General features: G+C 40.7%; 1 protein-coding gene and 1 long non-coding RNA gene across 2 annotated transcripts in view; one reads left to right on the forward strand and one right to left on the reverse strand.

The window, feature by feature from the left end:
* IMMP2L (inner mitochondrial membrane peptidase subunit 2) overlaps positions 1-26,284 on the reverse strand; it is a 575,031-nt gene that overhangs the window by 380,442 nt on the left and 168,305 nt on the right. The gene's annotated exons all lie outside the window — the stretch shown is intronic.
* Positions 15,917-21,776, forward strand: LOC134403655 (uncharacterized). Its single transcript, XR_010025829.1, has 2 exons — positions 15,917-16,017; positions 17,431-21,776. It is a non-coding gene; the product is annotated as an uncharacterized LOC134403655 (long non-coding RNA).

A 26,284-nucleotide genomic window follows, 5' to 3' on the forward strand; every position in this document is an offset into this window, starting at 1 on the left:
TTTTATTTTCTCAGCATTTTAACAGTCTAGCAATTTAATTTTAACTTTCCTGTTTTAAAATTGTATTTTAAATCTGTATTAATTTCTGCATTGCTGCTTGATTTTATCCTGGCTGTGTTTTTATATTATATTTTACATTATGCTTTTATACTGTTAGTTTTATAATTTGAATGGTTTCCATGGTTTTAATTTTTGAAAACTGCACAGAGAGCTTTGGCTATTGGGCAGTATAAAAATGCATTAAATAAATAAATAAAGTCTGTTGCCAGCCTCCACTAGCTATAGTCAACATGGGATCCACACCATTAATCCCTCCAAGCCCCACAGGATGGTGACAGACCAGTAAACCACAGTCCTTCTGTGGGTTTATTACTATAGCTTTGTTCCCATTTTGAAGTGTAATTTATGTGTGGTATAAGGCAAATACTTTTCTTCTTTTACCACTATTCCATTTTCTTCTTTTACCACTATTTCGTTTTCAAAACAAAGACACAGAGCATTTCTTGAAAAGGCGGCAGTTTTATTACGATTTGTCCTCGCAGCACATTACACCAGTACACAGAATTTAGTACTGTAAAAAGACTGTATCCCACATTAGCTTTCCTTCTTTAATGAAAAAGTGAAATACTACTCCTGCCTACCAAACCTTAATGACAAGTAAATCTGCACTCAATATTAAGACAGCAGAGCAGAGCTTTGCTCATCCTTTCACACTCTGCTGAAGAGATACTTAAAGAATAAACTCAAGCCCAGGAATAAACGCAACCAAAAACCAGTAAGACAAAATTACTGAAGTCAATGGATCATTGCGTCCTTGACTTCAGTGCAATCCACATGACCCTAGAAATTCTCCCAAGACAATCCCCACCTACACACAGTATGCCTGAGATATAATTAATGGCATTTGCTCATATATCTCCCCTTACAAATGTCATGATATTCACTCAGCAAAATAGCATTCACAATGCATCTGGGACGGAGGCTGCTGGTGAAATCTTTGCAAGTGAAAGAAAACCTGCTGAGTGGCTCCTGATGGGATTGACTTTGTCAAGACTACTTTTGTGTATGTTGCATTGTTTGAGGTCTCAACGCATAAGATTATAACAAGCTGTCTGGAGCATGTAACTCCTTTGCTGAGGGAACTGCACTAGCTGCCTATTTACTACCAGGCCAGGTTTAAGGTTCTTGTACTAGCATACAAAGCCCTAAACAACTTGGGACCAGGATACTTGAGAGAGCGCCGTCTCCCTTATCAACCTGACTGGTCACTGAGGTCATCCAAGGGCATGCTCCTGATGGTTCCACATAGACCTATCATGCAAATGGAGTCCACCAGGGGAAGAACTCTCAATGTGGTGGTCCTCCTCCTATGGAATTCCCTGCCTCTGGAGGTCAGGCAGGCGCCAACTTTTCATTCCTTCCAGCACCTCCTGAAAACATCGTTGTTCCAGGAACGCCTTCCCTTAATAACCAGCCGCAGTTTATTTTCCCCTTTGTTGCTTTTAAAATGTACTTTTAATGTGTTTTTATTCTGTTTTTATTCTATTTTATTTTGTCCACCGCTCCGAAATTCTGAATGGGGAGAGGTATATAAATATTGTAAATAAATAAATAAAATAAAAAAGCAGTTATTTGTAATTTAATGATATAAATTTTGAGATTCCCTGGTTGGTTGGCTCTATACAAAGCTTTAGCTGTTACTAGTGGTTAATTTTTCAAAGTTTCATAGTATAAAAACCTCCATGGTTAAAAACGTACAGTTGAAATGCATTGTTTTCATCACTGTTGCAATAGCTACTGTAGCAATAAGTAGTAAATGAGAAGTATTATGGAGATATTAAGTGAATTTAAGCAATGCCAACCTGAAGTTTCAAGACTTCAAAAGCCATGGGAAACCAAAGGAAAGATATTATTGCTAATATCACAGGGGCTCAGTTTAAACGTCACGGACAAACCTGATTTGATTATTAGGAAATAGTTCTGTGCTCCTGCATTTCCTCCTTCTCCCATGCTCTCCAATTCACTCCTGCATTTCCTGGCTTTCTGTAACCATTCTTTGCTGTAAAACATCTGCAATGAAGTTTAATTGGGAGAAACTATATTACCACTTACCAGATTTTGTTGCTAAACCAGAATAGGAATATCACTTCAAGCCATGGTGTCCAATTCTGGTTTGGCGGCACACCGCAGTGATTGGTTCTATACACCCAGAATTTGCCCACTACATAAACCAGGAAGCACAGAGGGAATGAGAGTATATGAAGGAAGGAAGAATGGGGATGAGAGAGTACACAAGTACAAACCACTCTTCCTACGACAAAACTATGGTTTAGCTGTGACATGTGGAATAAACTGTTGTAATTCATTTCAAAATTGTTATTATAAAGATCCAACAGGTTAAGAAGCACAACATATGAATGTTTCTTATTTTAAAACAGTTGCAACATTTCTCAAGAATGAATAAAGTACTGTGAAGATTATTTTGAATGCAGAACCTAGGAAGCTGCCTTATACCAAGTCAGACCATTGACCCACATAGCTCAATATTGACTACACCAGGGTGAGCAAATTGTGGCCAGACGTTGTTGATCTGCAACACCATCATCTCTCATCATTGACTATGCTGGATAGGGCTGATGCGAAATGCAGTTCAATAACATCTGGAGAGCCATAAGTTGTCCATCCTTGGTCTACACTGACTAGCAGAAGCTTTCCAAGGTTTCAGTCAGGAGTCTTTCCTAGCCCTGACTGAAGATGCCATAGACTAAACTTGAGACATTATATAAAGTATGCACTCCACCACTGAGCCATGCAAAGACCCAATATGATAGCTATAGTCAGGATAATGAGTTGATTGGGATGTGATATAATATAATATAAAACCTGCCTTCAGCTTTTGGGGAAAGATGGAAAAGTAAGAAAGAAATGCCATGGTGTCATGGTTTACTAAATATATGTATTTTCCCCAGATAGAAAGTGAAAAGAAAAGGAAATGGCTTTTATACAGTGCTCTCGATCCACATTTCTGAAAGCACTCCAAAACAAGCACTGTATCTTGCACGAGCAGACTTCTCCATTCACACGAAATAAGAGGACAACTCCTTGCATGGATCTCCTGACATATACAGAGCTGATCCATTAATTAAAACAAGCAGAGACAGAGAAGCTCCATTTGTGAATCTCAACACAATGGTCCATATGGGTGCTTGGCTGTATCATTACAATACATTAATGGCAATAGAGAACTAGTATGGGATGTTGCCTCAATGAGTTTTCAGCTGCCCTGAAAGGCACTGGAATAATTATCCTTTGAGAATAAAGATTATTGTCTTTCCAATTGCTTGCACAGAAATAAATTGCTATCATTTATGAGCTTTTCAGTGACAACCACTATACATCTGTTATTCAAAATGATTTTTAGAACACCATTTATTGTCCAGCTTTGTTGATATGTCAATGGTTAATTCTTATGTGAAATTACAGGAAGTGGCCAGTTTTTAATGTCAGAACAAACAATAATGCTGTATTTTCCTGTAGATTTTATGTTCTGAAACACAATTTCACACCATTTCCATGCTAAATTAAATATTTGGCCAGTGGTGAAGAACACTGATCTCTAAACTGCTTGGCACTGGCTGATATATCCTTGTTGTTTTTTATGGGAATCTTGCTGGGTATTACCTCTCTCAAAAATTTCCAAGTACAGGCTATTTTTCAGGCTCTGGTAACTTACAGAAAACTGTTACGTATCTACTTATACAAAAAATATACAAATTTCAAATTTGTTTTGCTAACCACATATACTAAATTGTTAATTTTGCAGCTACAAGCACAGTACTATTTTTATTATTTGTTTTCATTTTATTTTTATATGGGCTTATTAATGATATAACTATAGTTGGGATATAGTATATAAGGCATACCCTTAATTTGTGTTCATTTTGCTTGCAGTCAACATGTTTGCTTTTGCCAGCTAGTTCAAAGCCGAAAGGACGGCTAGCGGCCGACGGTGCTGGTGGTGAACGACGAATCCGATGTTCTAAAGATCAACACACCATAGGAACCTGGAATGTAAGATCTATGAGCCAGGGCAAATTGGATGTGGTTATTGGTGAGATGTCAAGATTAAATATTGATATATTGGGAGTCAGTGAACTGAAATGGACTGGAATGAGCCACTTCACATCAGATCACCACCAGATCTACTACTGTGGACAAGAGGATCACAGAAGAAATGGAGTAGCCTTCATAATTAATAATAAAGTGGCTAAAGCAGTGCTTGGATACAATCCAAAAAATGATAGAATGATCTCAATTCGAATTCAGGGTAAGCCATTTAACATCACAGTGATCCAAATATATGCCCCAACCACAGATGCTGAAGAAGCAGAAGTAGATCAGTTCTATGAGGATCTGCAGCACCTACTGGATAATACACCAAAAAGAGATGTTATTTTCGTTACAGGAGACTGGAACGCTAAGGTGGGTAGTCAAATGACATCTGGAATTACAGGTAAGCATGGTGTAGGAGAACAAAATGAAGCGGGACATAGGCTGATAGAATTCTGCCAGGACAACTCACTGTGCATAACAAACACTCTCTTCCAACAACCGAAAAGACGGCTTTATACATGGACTTCACCAGATGGCCGACACCGAAATCAGATTGACTACATCCTTTGCAGCCAAAGGTGGCGGACATCTATACAAACAGTAAAAACAAGACCTGGAGCTGACTGTAGTTCAGATCACGAACTTCTTATTGCACAATTTAGAATCAAACTAAAGAGAATAGGGAAGAGCCACAGATCAGTTAGATATGAGCTCACTAATATTCCTAATGAATATGCAGTGGAAGTGAAGAATAGATTTAAGGGACTAGATTTAGTAGATAGGGTCCCGGAAGAACTATGGACAGAAGTTCGCAACATTGTCCAAGAGGTGGCAACAAAAAACGTCCCAAAGAAAAAGAAAACCAAGAAGGCAAGATGGCTGTCTGCTGAGACACTGGAAGTAGCCCAAGAAAGAAGGAAAGCAAAAGGCAACAGTGATAGGGGGAGATATGTCCAATTAAATGCAAAATTCCAGAGGTTAGCCAGAAGAGATAAGGAATTATTTTTAAACAAGCAATGTGCGGAAGTGGAAGAAGACAATAGAATAGGAAGGACAAGAGACCTCTTCCAGAAAATTAGAAACATCGGAGGTAAATTCCAGGCAAAAATGGGTATGATCAAAAACAAAGATGGCAAGGACCTAACAGAAGCAGAAGAAATCAAGAAAAGGTGGCAAGAATATACGGAAGATCTGTATAGGAAGGATAATAATATCGGGGATAGCTCAGACGGTGTGGTCAGTGAGTTAGAGCCAGACATCCTGAAGAGTGAGATTGAATGGGCCTTAAGAATAATTGTTGCTAGTAACAAGGCAGCAGGAGACGACGGTATCCCAGCTGAACTGTTTAAAATATTGCAAGATGATGCTGTCAAGGTGATGCATGCCATATGCCAGCAAATTTGGAAAACACAAGAATGGCCATCAGACTGGAAAAAAATCAACTTATAACCCCATGCCAAAAAAGGGAAACACTAAAGAATGTTCCAACTATCGGACAGTGGCACTTATTTCACATGCCAGCAAGGTAATGCTCAAGATCCTGCAAGGTAGACTCCAGCAATTCATGGAGTGAGAATTGCCAGATGTACAAGCTGGGTTTAGAAAAGGCAGAGGAACTAGAGACCAAATTGCCAATATCCGCTGGATAATGGAGAAAGCCAGGGAGTTCCAGAAAAACATCTATTTCTGTTTTATTGACTATTCTAAAGCCTTTGACTGTGTGGATCATAACAAACTGTGGCAAGTTCTTGGTGGTATGGGGATACCAAGTCATCTTGTCTGCCTCCTGAGGAATCTGTATAATGAACAAGTAGCAACGGAAATAACAGACCATGGAACAACGGACTGGTTTAAGATTGGGAAAGGAGTACGGCAGGGTTGTATACTCTCACCTTACCTATTCAACTTGTATGCAGAACACATCATGTGACGTGCTGGGCTTGATGAATCCAAGGCTGGTATTAAAATCGCAGGAAGAAACATTAACAATCTCAGATATGCAGATGACACCACTTTGATGGCTGAAAGTGAGGAGGAGCTGAGGAGCCTTATGACAAAGGTGAAAGAAGAAAGTGCAAAAGCTGGGTTGCAGTTAAACCTCAAAAAAACCAAGATTATGGCAACCAGCTTGATTGATAACTGGCAAATAGAGGGAGAAAACGTGGAGGCAGTGACAAACTTTGTATTTCTGGGCGCAAAGATTATTGCAGACGCTGACTGCAGCCAGGAAATCAGAAGACGTTTACTTCTTGGGAAGAGAGCAATGACAAAACTTGATAAAATAGTTAAGAGCAGAGACACCACATTGACAACAAAGGTCCGCATAGTTAAAGCAATGGTATTCCCCGTAGTAACCTATGGCTGCGAGAGCTGGACCATAAGGAAAGCTGAGCGAAGGAAGATAGATGCTTTTGAACTGTGGTGTTGGAGGAAAATTCTGAGAGTGCCTTGGACTGCAAGAAGATCAAACCAGTCCATACTCCAGGAAATAAAGCCACACTGCTCACTTGAGGGAATGGTATTAAAGGCAAAACTGAAGTACTTGGCCACATAATGAGAAGACAGGATACCCTGGCGAAGAGGCTGATGCTAGGGAAAGTGGAAGGCAAAAGGAAGAGGGGCCGACCAAGGGCAAGATGGATGGATGATATTCTGGAGGAGACAGACTTGACCTTGGGGAAGCTAGGGGTGGCGACAGCCGACAGAAAGCTCTGGCGTGGGCTGGTCCATGAAGTCACGAAGAGTCGGAAGCGAATGAATGAATAAACAACAACAAATGGGTAGAATCTGTGATCAAACTGAGGTTACAGGGCAATTTAATCCCCATTGGTTTGCTATCCTTTATTATTATATTAATGATTTGCATCGTGATACCTACTGCTGATTTTAGATTCAGACATACTTCCAGAATGAACCCATTTTGCTACTGAGCCTTTATGTATCAAGTTTCTTCCTCATCACCAATTTATAAATATGCTCTTGCTACATATGTTGAAGTGTGCAGCCTGCCAGGGTTTTTTTTAAAGCAAATTTTCCAACTGCACAAATGCCCTGTAAGACACACAACCGCCTAAGCCAACCACATTATTTCTCTTTCAAGACTGGACCGATTATCATCAATACTAGTAGCACTTTAAACTTAAAGACAGATTGACGTATACCCAGGAAGGACGACAGACCAAGAGAAGTACACCACTGGTTGCCACTTACAGCTCCCAATTGAAACCACTGCAATGGATCATCAGTGAACTCCAACCCATCATCAGCACACATACTTCTCTCTCACAAGACTTGAGAGGCAGACCAATCCTGGCCTACAGACAACCTCCCAACCTGAATCAGATACTAACCAGTAATAGTACACAGGACAGGGACCAGACCATGCAACAGACCCAAGTGCCAACTCTGCAACACTGCCACAGGACCCAACAACATCAGTCGCACCATCAAGGGCTCTTTCACTTGCATTTTATATAATTTGTGTTACATGCTATCCCTGACTTTGTCTATTGTTAAGTTCTTAATAAACACATTCACACAACACATGTCTTATTTTTTTCACCACTTTTTTCAACAGCGCATTATCAGATTTCCAACTGCACATTTTCCCCCAACTGCAGATTTTGTGTCCAACTGCACACTTAAAACAAAACAACCTTCAGCCTGCCAGGCCTTCTACTCTTCTTGGAGCAGCACTCCAATTCTAAGGATCACACACAATAGAGAAGAGGCATGGCTTCTTTAAGTAAGACTTAAAGTAAAAGGTGGGGTAATTGAAAACAACTTGTAGATAAGAATAACAAACCGATGCTATTAAATAAATGTACATAAGGAGTCATGCTCATATCATTCAGATCATTCTAAGGATACATCCAACTGTGTTCAAACTGATTTCAATGCAGGACTGTACACTTTCAACATTACATTTCTCTACTTGCATTTGAAAATCATTTGGAAAGAATCAATAAGAGAATTACTTCAAACTAGTCCTGCAGATTATTCTCTATCATTAATTTTGGACTGGAAGCTGACTATTATTTCATTGTGAAATGTATTGGCTGTAATTTTTTATTATTTTCCCACACCGAAGTTTTGTTTTGTTTTTTTAAAAACACAGGTAGCAAAAGATAACGTCATCAGGGGTTCCAGTACTTTCACCGGGAAAACCTTGTCATCATGTACAAAGCAGGAGCACCTCTCTCTTCTCTGCCAGTCTCTGCATAAATGCATGCAAATGGATTTAAAAAAAATACTTGTGCTGCATTCATACATTATGAAATAAACACTTTTCCTCACATGAGAGGAATCTCTGTATTGGAAAATACAGAGTGGAGTGGCCTTCAGAAAGCAATATATTTTAAGCAGTCAAGAAGATTGTGCAAATACTGCTTTTTCAATTTCAGATACACAAGACTAGTTACTTTTTATAAAAATGGCGGAAAACCATGCCGTTTTGTCGCGGGAAGGTCGGTCCCTTAACCCTGAAAAATGAATGGATGATCTGGAGTTATTTGGTTGAGAGATTAATATATTCCATGCAGAGGCATTTTAGCATTATATGCCAGCACCTCAAGGATAGCAGGCTGAGGCCCGGTACAAATTAAGTCTCACTTCCTATTGATCATTACAGACATCTGTCTATCTGACAAAGTTCACTTTCAGCATGGAATGTTAGACAAACTGATCAGCAATTGCATCCTTTCTTCATATTGCCAAAATGAAGGCTGTTTCTCATGTTGCTTTACAAAGCATTAAACAAAGAGTTTATCTTTGTTAAAGCAACGTGCATATTTGCAGCTCATATTGAAAAGCCAGGAGTATTTCTTTAGCAACTACCTATAGGGACAGAAGTCCAACAGATTTTATTACACTCTAGCGAATGCACACTACAATAATTTTGCATTTATAATTGCCCATGCTGAATCTGGCAAGGGCAGCTGATATCAGAACTTCTACAGGCAACGCTGACAAAACAGAGTGTTCATAGCAGCAGACTCTGTCTGACTCATAGCAACAGCAGATTCTGACTATCAGTTAGTGCAGTAAAGTGCACCCCTTACAGTTCACTCTTTTCTTAAAGTACATGATGGCACGCTGACACACTTTAAAACAGTCAAATTGTTCGTGCTTAAAGGTCAAGCTGTATGTGACAACAGCAGACCTGTGTGTTTATCATTGGTAAAAACATTTATAGACCACCTTTCAATAAAATATCTCTAAGGTAGCTTATGAGCACTTTTAAAAAAATAATAATTAATCAATCAATCAGTAACATCCACAGAAACTGGTGGTTGTTTTTTTTTAAAAAAGGAAACATTAAAAATCTGCAAGTAGTTTGAGCAGTTGGAATAGTCCAAAGTTTGCTGGGGGAGGAAAGTTGCTCTGGTCGGGTGTACAACAACCATCACAGGCAGATGTCTTAGGGAGGGGGATTTGCAACAGCATGAAGAAAGCTCTTTCCTGCATCACTAAACAAGTTTGTGACCTCCAGATGTTTTGACTACAATTCCCATCATCCCTCACCATTGACCATGCTGCCTGATGGGAGTTGTAGTGCAAAACAGATGGAGGTCACCAGCTAAGAAAGGCCGATTCAGATGGTGGGATCATCTTAAGATGGGAAAGTTCATAAAATCAGGATTGCTGCTGAATCTAGATTGGCAGAGAATAGATCTATTAATTGCTATTAGTCACAGTGTTTATTTGGGATCTCCAGATCTTGAAGCTGCATGCTAGAGCATCACTGGGAGAAGCCTATCATCTTCATGTCCTGTTTGTGGTCTCCCAGCGTGATCTGTTTGGTCACTGAGAGATGCAGGATTAGATGAGCCTTTGGTCCTTCTTACTTCATTATTCCAGATAAAACCATAAGGGGAATGATTTGAAGTGCAGTATGGGTGGTGAGGTTAATTCTCCCCCTGTCTGTGCCTTTTCATCTCATGAACATGGTGCTGTGCTGCTTCTACTAAAGTTTTTTCTGGTGGGTTCCAAAATCGAAAGTAACACAGACCAGGATATCTAGGCAAGGGGAAGATTCAGCTCCCCTTCCCACCAAGTTTGCACTTTAAATTGTATGTCCCATCTGCCTTATAGTAATATATAAATTGGACAAGACCCAGGCTGTCTAGTTTGATCCTTAAAGAACAGCCCAAAACTAGTGTTTTTATAAGCAGAGAGGTTGTGCACTTCATTCAGATTTTGAACACACTGGAAAATAATCACTAGCATACTGCAGTAGGGAACCAACATCTGGGCATTTGCTCCTATTTCAGCATAAGGAGGGAAAATCTAATGTGGAGAACTGGAAAGTTATTTTGCTGGGAAAAGTGACAGACATGTCTGAGTCACTAAACTACTTATGCTCCGTGCCTTCTAGCAATAGGGATAACGTTGATTAATAGGAGAGCAGGGATCTGAGGCACTGCAAGAAATAGTGTGAAAAATAATCAAGGCTCTCTTGAAGGCATTACATAAGCTTGCTGTCAGAGATGGCCCAAGGAGGGGCACCGAGATGAGGTTTAAGGTGGCCTCTTAAGTCATATTCTCAGCGGCTCTGCAAATTTAAACAACTTTTATAAGTCAAAAGTTCTCAGGGGATTTTTGAGGACATCGTAAGTCATGGTGCAGTGATGAAAGTCAGACAAGACTGGAAAACATCCAAAATCACATGGTGCAATTATTATTATTATTTATTATTATTTATTTATTTATATAGCACCATCAATGTACATGGTGCTGTACAGAGTAAAACAGTAAATAGCAAGACTCTGCCGCATAGGCTTACAATCTAATAAAATCATAGTAAAACAATAAGGAGGGGAAGAGAATGCCAACAGGTACAGGGAAGGGTAAGCAGGCACAGGGTAGGGAAAAACTAACAGTAGAAAGTAACAGTAGAAGTCTGCACAACATCAAGTTTTAAAAGCTTTAGGAAAAAGAAAAGTTTTTAGTTGAGCTTTAAAAGCTGTGGTTGAACTTGTAGTTCTCAAATGTTCTGGAAGAGCGTTCCAGGCGTAAGGGGCAGCAGACGAAAATGGACGAAGCCGAGCAAGGGAAGTAGAGGCCCTTGGGCAGGCGAGAAACATGGCATCAGAGGAGCGAAGAGCACGAGCGGGGCAATAGTGTGAGATGAGAGAGGAGAGATAGGAAGGAGCTAGACCGTGAAAAGCTTTGAAGGTTAACAGGAGAAGTTTATATTGGATTCTGAAGTGAATTGGAAGCCAATGAAGAGATTTCAGAAGCGGAGTAACATGGTCGGAGCGGCGTGCTAAGAAGATGATCTTTGCGGCAGAGTGGTGAACAGAAACCAACGGGCTGATGTGAGAAGAAGGAAGGCCAGAGAGAAGAAGGTTGCAGTAGTCCAACCGTGAAATAACCAGTGCATGAACAAGCGTCTTGGCAGAAGAGACAGACAAAAATGATCGAATCCTGGCAATATTATACAGGAAAAATCGACAAGATTTAGCTACTGCCTCAATATGAGGAATAAAGGAGAGCGAGGAGTCGAAGATAAAGCCAAGGCTACGAGCTTCCTTGACCGGAGTAAGCGTAACATCATTGACAGTAAGAGAGAATGAGAGATGAGGAGAAGGTTTAGGAGGAAAAACAAGCAATTCAGTCTTTGCCATGTTAAGCTTCAAGCGACGATGAAGCAGCCAAGCTGAGATATCTGAAAGACATGCCGAGATACGATCGTGAACATCAGGAGAAAGTTCCGGAGATGACAGATATAGTTGTGTATCATCGGCGTACAGATGATATTGGAGACCATGAGATTGAATAAGCTTGCCCAAGGGCAACATGTATAAGGAAAACAACAACGGGCCAAGCACCGAGCCTTGCGGAACCCCTACTGAAAGGGGAAAGGAGGAAGACGAGCTGCCATTAGTCAACACGCTGAAAGAGCGACCCGCTAGATAGGAGGCAAACCAGTTATAGACAGAGCCACAAAATCCAAGGTCATGAAGGGAATCTAAGAGAAGATCATGATCAACCGTGTCAAAGGCTGCAGTTAGATCAAGGAGAATAAGAACGGAATAATGGCCTTTAGACTTGGCAGTAAGGAGATCATTGGTGATCTTAGTAAGGGCAAAGGAGAGATAAAGTCCCAGGATGTAAAACTAAAGTTGTATTCTTCGGAGTAGTCCAACACCTTTCAGCCCTGTACGTCTGGGCCTTCTTCAGGGGCTGTACAAAAAGTGGGCAACGCGGTACACATTTGTTTACACTTCTAAACAAAACATTTTAAAATATTTTATTAAACTTCCTATACATATTGCAACTGCATCTATGTATATATATTTTAAAAATGTAGCCTGCAGATATCTCTGAAAAATGTATGTCTCCAAGATTAAATCCTGTGACTGGTGTCACAGCAAATATATGGTTCAGGGCTGAAACACACTGGAATACTCTGAGGTTTTTACTTTTTTATACATCCTGGGACTTTGACTCTCCTTTTCACATAATACAGTGATGAGCAGGTTAGTGTGAGACAAGCTATACTGAGTAAAATGGGAACAACAACTCAGTGCCAGCATCTTTATTTTGAGGGAGTAAGGCTTCCCTCAAAGCCAGCCTTCAATCTGGAAAAGGAGGACTGCCTCTGCCTTTCTGGGATGCAAAGTGGCCATGGAGGTACGGCAGACTCTTTGTCAGTCTTTGGATCATAAGAAATTCCTGGCATCACAACTCTCTGAAGTCAGTCCTGCATTAACGTAACCTACTTTCCCCTTAGAATAAGAAATTAGATAATGACAGACACACACATCCTAAAAAAAATCAACAATATTGACACAATAACCGTGAGAGTAAATATAGTGTTCACTATTTTTTTTAAGAAATCTTTGTTACCTGGTTTGTTGTACTGTCCCATTATTATTAGTAGTAGTAGTAGTATTTAAAAAAAACACCTTCACAAGGTGTTTATTGCCACTAATTTATTTTAAATAAGATCCATTATTTTAACATTCCATGCAACTAAAGGTCCTTTAATTACAAAAACCAAAACCTGGAAAAGGGACCTTAAGTAACAAATCATTCATGTGTTGTTACATTATTATCCTTCACTTTTAAACATTCAGAAAATCTACACCAGGCATCAAAAATCTGCCTCGCATCCTATGAGCCAGTTTACCCCTTGCTTAATAGAAAAAGCAACATCTCTACGCCCGAAGTACTAGTGAATGTATACTAAGAATTTCACAGGCAGTGGATCAGAAGCATAATTTGTAAGGTGCTATCCACATTGCCTACAGCTTACGTCTTATCAGCAGCAGCAGGAACCATACAACTGATCAACTCTCTTGAATGTGTGACAGTAGCAGCCTGTTGGGTTTTACCTAGTGACAGGACATCCCTTTACATAGTACAAAGTGACAGGAGACAAGTCTGCAAACTTGCACTTCCACAGGTAATCGTACTTAAGAATTCTACCAAGTATCAATTTCTAGACACAAGAACTGCCTTGCTCAATCAGATGAAGGATTTGTCTTGATAAAGAACAGGCCGTTGAGAGCAAATCTGTATGTGATGTTCCAGAGAAAGGTACAAAGTAATGATGAAAACACCAGCAAAAAATATGTGTCTTTGAAAAGCAGTTTTCTAACTGCTTGCCAACTCTGTTCTTCCATTTGTATTGCTAGTGTCTTAAAAAAAAACCAGACTCTTCTATCATCCAATCCCCAAGAATACAAAACGTTAATCCTTTGAAAAATCACAAGAGAAGGCTATTTGTCTCTAACTAGTGCCAGAATCATACAACGTCCACAGTACTGTCTTTCCTCTTAGGACCCAACTGCTTGCTTGGTTTGGAGAGAGAGCAGCAATTTCTAAGACCAGCTAAAAAGAAATAGCATCACTCAAAGAAATACAGGTTTTGTGGCATAAGCCCGCCCATAATGCAGCTGTGAAAGCTTGGTTCTTAACATTTCCATTAACGTCTTTCACTCATCGAGTACATTATTTCAACTGTTATTTAATAACTATTCATTATAGACCCTGCCCCTATATCAACTGAACATATTTCTAGAACATATTGTAAGCCTATGCGGCAGAGTCTTGCTATTTACTGTTTTACTCTGTACAGCACCATGTACATTGATGGTGCTATATAAATAAATAATAATAATAATAATAATGTTCTAGAAATTTGTAATCCTGTGATTGCACTGGCTCTTCTGCTTTATTTCTTTTAAATTTATTTCTAGCTCTTAGTCTTCTAGAAAACAACTGTTTATTGCAAAGTGTTATCGAACAGCATTGTACCGCATCTTCATTATTAGTCACTCCTCTGCTGTTTCTTTTTTTTTTTTAAAAAAAAAATATTTTCTACATTAATTAAACATATAACATTACAGTAATAAAAAATAGAAAAAAAATCAAACATCTGCTACATACATATTGAATAAACGTTGAGTACATATATGTTGAATAGTTATTACCTATAAATTATCATACTACAACATAATCATTCTTAACACAAAAGTGCACCCCCCACCTCGGGATCTATTCCTGATTCCAAAATCTTATCGTTTCTTCTACTGGCGGTTTCCCACTTCCCTTAGTAAACACAAATATTAGGAACTGTTTCCAGATTCCTTCAAACTCATTTATTTTAGTTATGCCTTTTCTCCACTTAATATTACAAGTCAGTTTATCATTAATAGCTATATCCCATACTTCTTTATACCATTCTTCAATAAAATATTCCCCTTGAATCTTCCAGTTCCTAGCTACCATCAATCGTGCTGCAGTCAGCAAACTCGATATCAACTCTTTAGTTTCTTTTCCACATTTTAAATCTTCAAATAGTGACAGTAATGAAATCTTTGGTGTTTGTTCTATTTTCATTCCCACTATTTCTTCAATTTCTAAAAACACCATCTTCCATAATCTTTGTACATATCTGCATTCCCACCACATATGTAAATACGTTCCTTTTTCCGCACATCCTCTCCAACAATTTGCTGAATGCTGATCATTTATCTTATTCAATCTTATCGGGGTTAGGTACCACCTCCACAAAATTTTAAAATAATTCTCCTTTATTCTCACTGACATATTTCTCAACATTCTTTGTTTCCATAGTCCCTCCCATCTCTGTCGCCCTATTTGTACCTTCAAATCTGTCTCCCATACCATTTTCCCTGAGCTATCCCTTAACTCCTTTTCTAACAATATTTTATATATTTCGCTCACTCCTCTGCTGTTTCTGAAATGATAATACTCTAATGCAAGCCCAATGTTTTTAGGAGTCTATTCACTTGCACTCTAAAAAATTTAAGCCCATTTAAAGTGTGTTAATTAACACGGCCAGGGCCGGTGCCAGATGATTTTGCACCCTAGGCAAGGTGAGCTACTTTCACACACACACACACCAAAAAATGCCAACTTTGATTTTTAAGAACATATGTTTCCTGGAAAAAATAAGAAGCACAAAACTTGAAACTGCTAAATTATTTTAAAGTGCAAGAAATACATCATGCCAATTATAGCAAACAAATGGGAAAGGAACGTCTATGGGTCTAAAGTGCATTATTTAATAGGAATATCACCTCCAAATCATCCCCCCAACTCACACACACACACACGCACACACTCAGCATCACTCACTCCAAACAAATAGGCTTACCGCCCAACCTGAAAGTTTGGGCGGGAAGGCAACAGTTGTGGGTTGGGAGGGGCTGGAAAGGAGCAAGAACTCACGTGGCTCTGGGTGCGAGCCTCGTGTGCTTAGGGCGGCGCCGCGGCTATAAAAGCTGCACCGCCCGAGGCTCGGCCTCTTTTGGTTTTTCGGCTGGCTATCAGGCAGCTCGGGCGAGGAGGCTCTCTTGGCAGCGGCGGCGACTCTGAGGCCAGGCGTCGTCGTTTCCCGCAGCAAGCACCTGAGAAGCGCGGCGGCTCGTACGAGCGGCGTTGACTCATTAATTTAAAGTGGTTTGGAGCAAAAGGGGGTGGTTTGAAGGGAGCGGGGTGAGGCAGGGCGGCCTTCGGGCGGGCTCTTCGCCCAGCCTTATCGCAGTACGGGGTATGCTGCAGCTTTGGGATAAGTCTCCCAGTGAGGTGCGTTGGTACGGCCTGGTTCATCTATATCACCAACGATTGCCCGTCCTCGGGGAACTTTGCCACACGCTAGTATCCCGTACCTAATCTCAGCCTCCTTATTCTTTGTATTACATCGTTCCCGCTTTTCTCCCTTTATTTTAGTGAAGTGCCCTGCTCTTGTTATTTGGAGTTGTGTGCGAACCCTGATTCATTTAGCTCGTTTGCCCCGCGGCAGGGGGCATTTGGTTTTGAATGCCTTAAGAACAGTCATATTGTTGAAGTTAAGAAGAGTTGAGCTTCCTCTGGGTTTGAATAATTTAAGTCTAGTTTCGCTTTTGTTTTACACCCCTGCCTTAGGCAGTTTGCCAGTGTTTGTTTCTGTTTAAATTTCTTTAAGTTTTCTAGTTAAATTAATACATTTAGTTTTATTTGGCGGCCTTGAATAATTTTCCATTGAGTAGTTAAGTTTGTTTTAATTTTATTTGGCTGTTTATTCGATTTACAGTGCCATGTGCATTGATGTTGCTATGTAGGTGGATAGTAATAATGATAATGGTTTAGGATCACCAATTTGAATTGGAAGTTGAAATTAGTCGAGTTTAATTGAATCAAATTAACTGAATTTAATTTTTCAAGTTTGGTTTAATTAAAATCGATTGGTTAATTCGAATTAATTGATTTAATTAATAGCTGTCCTAAGTAGATCTCTGAATTAATGGAATTATTGTATTAAATTTTAATTAATTCATAATTAATTAATTGGTTTAATTTTTTTTTTTTTTTTTTTTAACACTGTAGATTTATATTTTAAACTAGTTATTATTGGCTATCTCATTAAATTTTACTTGGTTTAAATTAGGATTAAATTTAATTTATTATTATTATGATTATTATTTTCTGTTACATGCCTCCCAAGTAAGGTTGTGGGGGGAGTAGTGGAAAGGGCAATGCACCTAGTTTGCCTGCAAAGCGCCCTATCCTAGTACCATCGTCATCTTCATCTGACGATGAAGAATCTTCAATTATTGTTATTGTTGTTGTTCATTTGTAGGGCGCCATCAGTGTATAGGGTGCTGTACAGAGTAAAACAGTAAATAGCAAGACCCTGCCACATAGGCTTACATTCTTGGTCCTTGGTTTTACAACGCATTGCTGTTTTATAGCAAGACAATGCAGCCCTCAAACAACAACTGAAAGCAAGGTATACGAAATACAAGGGTAATAAGCAGAAGAGTAAAAGAGCTAGTGATTTATCTGTAGTTACTTTTTCAGAACAATCTTCTGTGGTGCAAGCAGCAGACGTCACACAAGACGAGTCAACTTCAGTGCAAGCTTTTGAGGCTTCCCAAGTTACAGAACCCTGCAGCGGTGGCCATGTCCACCTTGGCATCATCTGCAAGTCCTCACGTAGTGAGTATCAGTGCACCACAGCAGGTCATACACGTCCACCAGTTGCACTTGGGGGAATGCCTCCGTGGGCCATGAGCCCAGTCTGGCCTTTTCTAGACCCATTGAGTTAGGAGATACACAGGAATTTGAAACCCCTCTGCAGGCAACCCCAGAAGCATGTGTGTCTGTTTGGCAACCCACACCCACTTCTACCAAGCAAGCAGTTTCTGAGACCCAGACATCTGCAACCCCTATTATTGAATGCACTGCTCCTGTGCCAATTTGACCTTCGTAAACTATACAAACTGAATTAGAAACCAATAAAGAGGAGCCAAGGTGTGATCCTTATTCCTCTGCTAAGCGGTGTAATACCCTTATAGAGCAATTTCTACGCCTATCGGATGTCATCTATTACATGCCACCAAAGAAAGATTTGAAAGGGTGATTTTTTGATCTGTCTCTCTCTTATTTAGAGAGGAAGAACAGAAAGACAAAGATAATAACAATGAGAGAAATCAGGAGCGTAATAAGAAGAGAAAGGTTGAGAGAACCTGGGCCAATTAGTTGGCCGGATATATAATATTCATAAGAGTGGCTTTATCGAAGCACCACGAAAAGGCAACAGTGTTAATTAAATGTTTGGATAATTTAGATGTTATACTGAATATGTATGCCCAGCATGGCTGGGGTAGGATGAGGCTTTTCAGATTGAAGGCCCAGTTTAACCTAGAAGTTAAACGGGACGTGTAAGAGCCAGATTTATGGCTACAATTTATGACCCCAGCTAGACTAATCTCTGGCGAAAGAGCGGATAGTGGGCATATTCTGTCACGCCCGGATGGCCCCTTTCAGCATAAAGGGCATGATGAGCAATCAGTTCAGCCCCGATTATTGTGTGGGGAGTTTAACTCCAAGGGCACGTGTGCGCGGACACAGTGCAAGTTCAAGTATGAATGCTCTATTTGTGGTGGGGATCACCCATACTCTGGATGTCCCAAGATCAAGAAGGGTGGAATGGAATTCCGCCCTAGTAACAAGCCCAATGTATCCAGCCCTGTTACAAAGGGCCCCAGCCCAATTAAGACCCCGAACTATCCTTAGCTTTACGCGATTATATACCTCAGGATGTCGCGTCTTTTCTTTTCGAGAAGTTTATGTTTGGCTTTAGAATTCCTTTTCAGGGTCCTCCGATCCAAGTTTCTAAGAATCAGGCTTCCATTAATTCAATGGAGGATCTGGTTCGAGGGGGGGGGAATTCTAAAGGAAGTGATTGCTTGTAGGGTTTTAGACCCTTTTTTGCGCAACCTCCCCTGCCTCGTTCGAGGCTTTCTTACCTGGGCAATGTGCCCAAGAAATCCCCGAGAGAATATCGATTGATTTGCTGGATTTCAGTAAGCAGTCTTGCAGTCTGCCCAGAGATAAGCTAGAATATCTCAACGACCTCGTAGAAACCATATCCAAGGCCCATAAGATCACTATGAGGCAACTTCAGGAGCTGACAGGCTACCTGAATTTTGCCTACAGAGTGATAGCACCTTGAAAGGCATCGTCCAGGCTATTATACGATGCGATGAAAGGGGTCAAGCGACCCCTTCATCGCATACAGGTATTGGTTGAAAGGAGAGCTGACCTGGTGGTATAGGCGTCTTTTTTGAACCAATTCAATGGCATTCCTTTTTGAGTGCTGACTTTCTTCTAGAAGTTCAGTTACAACGGCACTCAGATGCGTCTGGGTCATATGGCTTCAGAGTGATCCTTAATGAACGCTGGTGCGCTCAACAATGGCCAATGAGTTAGAGAGAAGAAGACCTTGCTGGAATTTTTCCTATTGTCATAGCAGTCTGGCAGTGGGCTGACCTCCTTTCCAATTCATCCATACACTTCGGTGTGATAACCAAGCCACAATGCAGGTTGTCAATTCTATTTTCCAAACAAGCGAGTAATGAGACTAGTCAGAGCTTTGATGCTCCTTTGCCTCCAGTTTAATATCACATTTTATGCAAGGCATGTTCCCGGGCTAGATAATGGAATTGCTGATGCCTTGTCGCGCAACCGGATTTCCAGGTTCCCGGAATTGGCCCCAGCAGATAGATAGTTTCCAGATCCCATGCCCAGATACTTGGGGATCTTGGAGGGACAAAGCGTTGGAAGCCATGAACAGGTCTGTAGCCCCATGTACCAGAGCGCTACATGAGCGCGCAGGTAGAGAATTCGATGCTTTTCTGATCTCCTCAGATTTAGCAGCTCAATGGCCTATTCCCATGGACCACATAATGCAGTTCCACGTGGCTTCGCACAGTAGAGGCGTAGCCATCGGGACTTTGAAATGGAAATTGGCATTTTTTTTGTCATTTGAGGCTAAGACTATGGAGTTCGAGGGCACACACCTCGGACACTAGACTCAAGCGTGCGCTTGAGGGCTGGGGCTGGAATTGCTCCAGCCCCTTCCGGCAAACGCAAGCCAAATAACCTGGATATACTGTTGGGACTACGTCAACAGTAGATAGCAATATGTTCATCACCTTATGAACAGGATTTATTTCATGCCAGTGCCTTGATAATGTTTTTTAGTGTGTTCCAAGTTAGCGAGGTACTGGCATTCTCTATGAAGGACGTGTCTAACAAAGCTTTTCAAATTAAGGACATTCAATTCTCGGGGACGAGATTAGGATTGCCCTTAGGCAATCTAAGATGGATCAGAAAGCTAGAGACTCTAGTATAATAGCGTCTGCTAGATGTTTTGAAATTTGCCCAGTAGCAGCAATGAGAGCCTTGTTTACTAGAAGACTCGGCAGGGCTACCATTCCGACAGGTGGACAAGTCCCCAGTGACCGAGTTCCAGTTTTGGTCTGTAGACAAGAAGGTGTTACAGGCTACGGGACTAGATAATTGCCAATTTGGAACACACCCCTTCCAAATTGGAGCGGCAACTACAGCGGCAGTGGCCGGGATGCCTGAAACAAAGATTGGGGCCATAGGTAGATGGCGTTCCAGAGCCTTCAAGACCTATGTCCGTTACTAATTGGATATGGAATTAATGTTTTTATTTCCACCAGATTTTGAGTCAAGATTTGAACCTCCCCTGATTCTAATGTGAACACAGTGTGGTGTTCTGGGCCAGTCGCAGAGCGTCTCAGACAGACATGGGTCTTTGCTGAGGCTTGGACTGGCAGCCGTCGTTCACTGGGTTGGACGACGAGGTTGAGATGGGGAGGTCTATTTCATACAAGATTGGAACCTCCCCTGATTCTAATGTGAACACAGTGGTGTTCTGGGCCAGTCACAGAGCGTCTCAGACAGACATGGGTCTTTGCTGAGGCTTGGACTGGCAGCCGTCGTTCACTGGGTTGGACGGCGAGGTTTGAGATGGGGAGGTCTATTTCATACTCTATCACAATTTGAGGTTAAGTTTGGCCCTCCACAGGTGTTGGTGATTCACCTGGGAGGCAATGATTTAGGCCTTCTAAAAGGAAAGGCCGTGATTATACAGGCTGAAGAGGATTTCGAATATATTTGGAGACGATGGCCACTGTCGTGGATCGTCTGGTCTTGCATGTTGCCTCGGCGCCATTGGCGTGAGGGACTTAATATTAAAGGTTTAAATAGGGCGGTTCACAAGGTGAACAGAGAAATTAGAGAGTTTTGTGGGGAAAGCGGGGATGGGTCATCCCGCACCCCGATATTGCACCGGACAGAACAGAGCTTTATAGGGCAGATGGAGTCCACCTTTCCGATGCAGGAAATGATAATTTCCTGCAGGATCTGAGTGTGGGACTGCGGGATTTTTTCCCTGGTCGGTGGGGGAAAGGGGACCTAAGCTGAGGCTTGGTCCCCTTTTGTGGCAGGAAGGTGCGGGAATCTAAACCTAAGACAGGGACGGTGAGCCCACTGGCACCCTGGGCGGTGAGCTGCATAGCCAGAGGACCTGCTCCTCGGGGTTGTGCGGCTTGCGAGTCAGGCTATGGCGTGCAGTTGGAGACCATACTGACTGCATCTACCCACTGTCCCTTATGGCAGTGGGCGGGGGGTGCAGTGGGATGGTCTCTCCACACTCTCAGAGTGTCGTACAGGCAGGGAGCCGGTGAAACGGCTTCTTGCCTGGAGAGTGGCTCGCCCTTTGGCAGGCAGTAGGCCTGAGTAGATGTGAGATTCCCGCACTGTCACACTCAGATCCGGGGAGGGTTGGATTAACAGAATTATTCAATAAAAGAGGCCCTAGTTATACCCAATGCTCTGGTGTCTGTGTCTTCTTTCATGCGTCCTCCCTCACCCACAAACACACGCATGATTGAACTACAAGTTCAATCGCAGCTTTTAAAGCTCAGCTAAAAAGTTTTCTTTTTTCTAAAGCTTCTAAAAATTGATTTTGATCTGACTTTTATACTGTTAGTTTTACTCTACCCTGTGCCTGTTTGGTGCATTCTCTTCCCCTTCTTATTGTTTTATTATGATTTTATTAGAATGTAAGCCTATGCGGCAGGGTTTTGCTATTTTATTGTTGTACTCTGTACAGCACCATGTACACTGATGGTGCTATATAAATAAATAATAATAATAATAATAATGAACACATGCATTCACTCAAAGACCCCATGCACCCCATTCACCCATACATTCTCTCTCTCTCTCTCTCTCTCTCCCGGGCGCGTTCCGGAAGTTCGAACGTGGAGCTGCCCCATCCCCACCCCAGCGTCCTTGGCGTCCTTGGCTTCGTTTCAGCTGGGCGGGCGCGGGGCGCCATCTTGCCCGCCCAGGCCCAGCTGAATCCTCGGGCTGGGCTGGCTTACAGCCAACACACGTGAGTGCTGCGCTATGCCCGGCGTCCCTCTTAGCTTGGCGCTCTAGGCGGCCGCCTGAGTGGCCTCTATGGTAGCACCGGCCCTGAACACAGCCATTCAAATATAAAGACATTGGACTGTATCCAATAGCTGAGTGAGTGATACTCCACCTATGCAACCACTGGACATAACCCACCAGGCATTTACAATATGGAATGTCATAATGCATTCACCGAAAGCAACGAGCATGTGCTTTAAAATAAAGAACTCACTGACTGCAGTGGATATGGTTTCACTATTGCATGAACATCCCATGATTTCGCTACCTATCTCAAAGTGGAAATAATCTCTGTATGCACAGAAATAGAAAAAAGGATTCCCTTATAACAAAAGTAAAAAGAAACAATTAAAAATGTCAGACAAAGAAATGGATGCAGGAAGATACTGAATCTCCACAACTACATGTCCTACATATAAATATGAATAGCATATTAGCTGCTCTGGATTTTCATTGCACCGTCTTCATGCAATGTATATGCCTGATGCTATCCTGGAGGAACTTTCACCTTAGATTGCTACCATTGCAAGAGGTGCAGACCCATCCATACACTTTGATAGCTCTATCCCCTCTTACTAAACTACAGCCTGCCATGGCGTCCACCTTCGAGCTACCTCAAAGTACTCTATATTCTCTCTGCAGGCCAACTGCACCATAGCATCTAGTCCTGCTCTAGCGCCAGATCACCACAATTAATGTCTCTGGAATCAACATATGGTTTGAGGCATGTTATGAAACTATTAGTCTGGTAACAGAGCTCGTTATAAATCACATGAAAAGTAAGGGTCTTGCTTTTCAGTCATAGGCCTAAGAAGGAAGAACTTGAAAACAGTAATGCTAAAAGACAGAGATAATCAGACAACATATAAGCCTTTTCCTGTATTGACTAATTCTATATAAATATGCAGGAAGCAGAGCCAGTTTTTCTGTTTTAACACTGTATAAAATCTGAATGGCAATCATAATATTAGATAAGAGAGCTTATTTGGAGCCATCTCTAGAGAATTGGGGGTATGACATGACATAATATTTTGCCTGACTCAGGAACCTAAATGATAATGAGAATGCTGATGAAACATGGCAACCCTAACTAATATCCAACAAGCAAATCATTTCCTTATGTAATTGAATTTGCAGTTGGGGTTCACCACAGTCTAGGAACCTATTACTTCTCTTGTCATGGTAAATACCAGCTGTCACCACATAGAGGCATGTTTTAAAGAAATATTCACCAAGTGAGAGAGACTAGGAAAAATATTGTTGTGATGGCTTTACATGCAAACATGGAAGCTGAGCCACAGTATTGGCTATGAATATGTTTCCTCCGTTCTTTTCCCCATAAAATAACCCATATTAACTGGTATGTGCTCATTAGGCAAAAGCTTCAAGCTCTCTAGTTCTCTCCAGCTAATTAGCATTTGAAATCCAAGCAAGACCAGCACTAGCAGTCAGAATATCTGTGGAAGAGGACTTGCTATCTTGGCTGCTCCCAGCTCCTTCCTCTTACCTCCTAGCCTCCTCCAGAGAAAAGATATGGGAACCATCTGTGAGACAGCTGGCCTAGTGAGAACTCTCCACCCCCTCTGAAATGTATGTAGCCAAACTGCTGAGGATCCTTGGGGTACAGTAAGATCAGCAATATTAGTATGAAGTATCTTTATTTGGCTTGCTAAATTTTTATTTTGCTCAGTATTTCTTTCTTCGCAATGTCAATTTCTTAAAGAAATATTTATTGAATGTTTATACTTGAATTTATTATTGATAGGCTTCTTAATATATTGTGGTTCTTTCTTTCTTTCTTTCTTATGCTGTCTTTTGATAAGTCAGTGTTTATTGTGAGCTGCTTTGGGTACAGTCTGCTAGAGAATAGCAACATATAAATATATACTAAATATTTATTACTATGGCACTTGTAGGGAAAACCCACATGGAAAGGAACTTTTGCCTGGGGGCATTTGTTCCATGTGTATTCTGAAGGTAGTACACTCTGCAAGGTGATGTCAATTTCCAATGAACAAGGATTAGAGAGAAACATGTTTCATAAACTTTCTTTAACCCATAGCAGCAAAATAAAAAGCACGTTGATGAGAAACAGCCAGGTCATTTTGGTATTAGTTGAGTTATCTTTGTTCAAATTTTTGAAACTGTGCAGATTCAAGGAGCATCATACTCGCCTTGTGGTGATTATTACTGTATCTGAGGGGTGTGATCCTTTTGCAATGTAATGAATCAAAAACTGAGATGTGTTTTACAGTGACTACAATTTCAGCAAAGCTCATGTCATAATCTAACATGTAAGCCACGCATAGAACCCAGTTCTGTGTAGATTCTAACACATGTCTGGAAAACTGGTGGGCTGAAATCAACTTATTATGAAATTCTGTCCACGTTATCCTTTTGCTTCTCAGGAGACCAGACAACTGTTACATAAAACTAACTACAATACCGAAGGATATATGGGGTGAAATCTACTATTTTTTTATTTTACCAGCAAGAGATAGTTGGAATTTCCTTTATACTCAGATGCAGTGCAACACGTCATCATCTGCACTTCTGTCCTTTATTAAACTACTAAAGTAGAATATGCTACTCTTGGAGCCGATTTGATTGATGCCAGGTGTGATTTGATTAGACACCAGATTTTACAGACTTTGATTTGATGCCAGCATTGATTTCTCTTGACAGTTTTCACATGCCAAGTATAAAACTAAGACCAACACAAAGAAATGCAAGGAAAAATAAATATAAACCATCTGAAAAGCTATGTGGATAGATAGATAGATAGATAGATAGATAGATAGATAGATAGATAGATATTTGCAAAGCAGAAGAACAATATAGATAGACCACTAATGTAAAAGGTGCTACTCCACAATGTGACAAACCGTGTTCATTTTTCAATAAGCATATTATTTTGCCATCCAAACCTAGTATTTTTATAATATCTTAGTCTCTTTATAATATGTTAATTTAGTGATAGTCCATATTCAGAAATACCACCCTGATATTGATGGAACCACTCCAATTGGTTACAATACACATTTTTACAGCTGTTAGAAAATTTGACCTGATCTCTTAATCCATTTCCCCCACAACATTTCAAGAGAACACTACAGTACAATACTAGCGTCTTGCAGGATTACATAACCTGTCATATAAACAATCGAGGTCAATACTGTATGGCAGAATTTTTGTCTTAAGGGACTTGTCTAGAAGGTTTGTTGGAAACTGATGTGTTGCCTTACAGAACCAATCCAAATACTGTGCTTCATTATAAATGCAGTTCAGTCTATAAGGGGTGAGGTACCCCTGGTATTTTGTCTTCTAAATATTCCCTTTCAGATCATCAGATAGCAATCCAGGAATCTATTTCTCCAGAACCAAGTCAATCATATTACTAATATTTATTGACAAAGACCTTTTCCCATTTTCTCATAAAACAACTGGGTTGACCTTAGATTAGACAACCAGAGATAAAACTTATTCATCTGTTCATTTCTACTACCCAACTCTATACACTCAAAAGGACCCTTCTCACAAGCTATTATACTTCATAAACAAGAGAATAATATGTCTTATCTGATGATACTGAAACATCATTTCTTTATACTCCCCATAACATCCACTATTTCTTCATAACAAAATAAGACAATCAAGCAAATGGTCTTGTAATTAAAACAACTTTATATATTCTAGGATGGATGAAAAAAATCTTACTAACTGTCCAAAGGTCAACAATATAATTAATGCAGCACAAGAAGAGAATAAATGGAAAAAGAAAGAGTCCTAAAAGGATCAAGTGACAACTATGTGGTCTTGTTTGAAGGAGTCTTCCGGTTGGTGGCCCAGCTATGCCCCTATCTAGATAGGGATAACCTGGCTTCAGTTGTCCATGCTCTGG

This window comes from Elgaria multicarinata, chromosome 9, assembly GCF_023053635.1.
Source record: "Elgaria multicarinata webbii isolate HBS135686 ecotype San Diego chromosome 9, rElgMul1.1.pri, whole genome shotgun sequence".
In the NCBI taxonomy this organism is placed as follows: Eukaryota; Metazoa; Chordata; class Lepidosauria; order Squamata; family Anguidae; genus Elgaria; species Elgaria multicarinata.